The sequence below is a fragment of the Octodon degus genome, unplaced genomic scaffold, assembly GCF_000260255.1.
Source record: "Octodon degus isolate 3935 unplaced genomic scaffold, OctDeg1.0 scaffold00014, whole genome shotgun sequence".
Classification (NCBI taxonomy): Eukaryota; Metazoa; Chordata; class Mammalia; order Rodentia; family Octodontidae; genus Octodon; species Octodon degus.
In genome coordinates, this window is record NW_004524590.1 from 8,817,452 (window position 1) to 8,819,676 (window position 2,225).

Here is a 2,225-nt window from a genome sequence, read left to right on the forward strand (position 1 = left end):
CAAAAATTGCTAATCCTGAGATGCAGTCCTAGCCCAGGCCCAGTGAGTGTGTGGGAGAGCTTCTGGCTACCCTGCACCAGTGGGACCTGCCATCCCAACCCAGGTGCAGAGTGAGTGAGACACTCTTCCACCCCTTTGGGATGCCCCTCATCACTCCGCAGCACCTACCCCACACTGCCCACCAAGCAGGAATTTCTGCCATGATCCGGAACTCCTAGATCCACTCCTAGCCCAGGCCCAGTGAGTGTGTAGGAGAGATTCCTGTTACCTGGCGCTGGCAGGACCTACTGGTCCCGGACTAGACACAGCATGGGTGAGACCATATGTCACCCCCTTGGGATGGCCCCCACCACTCCGTAGTACCCCCCACCCTGCCTACCGAGTAGGAATTTCTGTCGTGTGCTGGGAAACCCAGATCAAGTCCTAGAAAAGGCCAGTCAGTGTGTGGGAGAGTTGTCTCTCCCCCCTACTCGACCTTGTCCCATCCAGACTCAGTTCAGGCCTGGCATACAGGCCCAGGGTGAAACCATGAAGCTGCAATCCATGCAGAGAGTGTAAGGGACAGAACCACTCAGCTAGTCCAGGAGCAGAACATCTTGCCAGAGGGGCACAACAGGTTCACCCTCAAGGGCAGCAGCAGGAAGGAGCTGAGCACAGCAGCCAGACCCAAGCCAGGCACAACTGGATAAATCCAAACTTGTAGATCTGCACCTGAACTTCAGTAGGTGCTAGGGTTATAACTGCAACAAAGATCTACAACAAAGGTCAGACGACAGTGCTACACAAAATGACAAAAAGAAAAAGCAAAATTCAATCTCAGAACCCAAGCCCACCCATAACAAGTGCAGAGAACACTAATACAGAACAAAGTGGGACTCACACAGCTGAAATCAATGAATCAATGGCTTCTGAAACAGAGAAACAGCTGCAGAAAGGAATAGAGGAACTCAGATTGGAAATGAAAATAGAAATCCCTGAATTAATAACATCTGCAGTAAAGAATCAAATGCAGACACATATGGAGGAAACCCAATGCCCACCCAGAACAAGTGCAGAGGACACTAGTTCAGCTCAAATGTATGACTTAATAACATTGATAGTAAATAAGCAACAGCAGAAGGTAACAGAGGAATTCAGAGCGAAATTTTCTGAAAGAAGAACAGAATTCTCGGAACTCATAGCATCTGAAGTTAAGAATCAACTACAGAAACATAGGGAGGAAACCCAATCTGAAAAAAAACACTGCAGTAAAAGAATTAATAACTGCTTCTAAAGAAGACGTTAATTAAAAAAGTACAGAAGATTAGAAAAATGATGGATTCCTTGAATGAGCAATACAGGAAAGAAATAGATCGCATGAAGCAGAGTCAAAGAGATATAGAGGAATTTAAAATCTCAATCACAAGTTTGCAAAACCGTTTATATGAACATGAAGACAGAGTTTCAGATCTTGAAGACGCTGGTGCAGCTAGTGAAAAGGTAAGAAAGGATCTCTTTAAAACAACTAGGATGGAGAGACATGACCAGAGGCCCAAATCGGGATCTGACAAGATGGCCAGGCTGCCCTGCAGGATCATCAAGGAAACCCAGCGTTTGCTGGCAGAGCCAGTTCCTGGGATTAAAGCTGAACCAGACGAGAGCAACACTCGTTATTTTCACGTGGTCATTGCTGGCCCCCAGGATTCCCCCTTTGAAGGAGGGACTTTTAAACTTGAACTATTTCTGTCAGAAGAATACCCAATGGCAACACCTAAAGTACGTTTCATGATCAAAATTTATCATCCAAATGTAGACAAGTTGGGAAGAATATGTTTAGATATTTTGAACGATAAGTGGTCACCAGCACTGCAGATCTGCACAGTTCTGCTATCGATCTAGGCTTTGTTAAGTGCTCCTAATCCAGATGAGCCATTAGCAAATGATGTAGCAGAGCAGTGGAAGGCCAATGAAGCCCCAGCCATAGAAACAGCTAGAGCATGGACTAGGCTCTATGCCATGAATAATATTTAAGTCGATCCGATCATCAAGTTTGTGTCACTTCTCCTGCTCTGCCAAGACTTCTTCCTTTTTTGTTTGCATTTAATGGACACAGTCTTAGAACATTACAGAATAAAAACCCAGACATTTTTAGTCCTTTGGTGATTAAATGCACATTAGCAAACCTATGTCTTGTCCTGATTCACTGTTGTAAAGCACGAGCAGAGGCTGCAGTTCCATCTGGATTG

At 45.4% G+C, this 2,225-nt stretch overlaps 1 pseudogene; it reads left to right on the forward strand.

Annotated features, from left to right (window-relative positions):
- The first annotated feature begins 1,551 nt into the window (after window positions 1-1,551).
- Window positions 1,552-2,010, forward strand: LOC101573795 (annotated as a pseudogene).
- The last annotated feature ends 215 nt before the right edge of the window (window positions 2,011-2,225 follow it).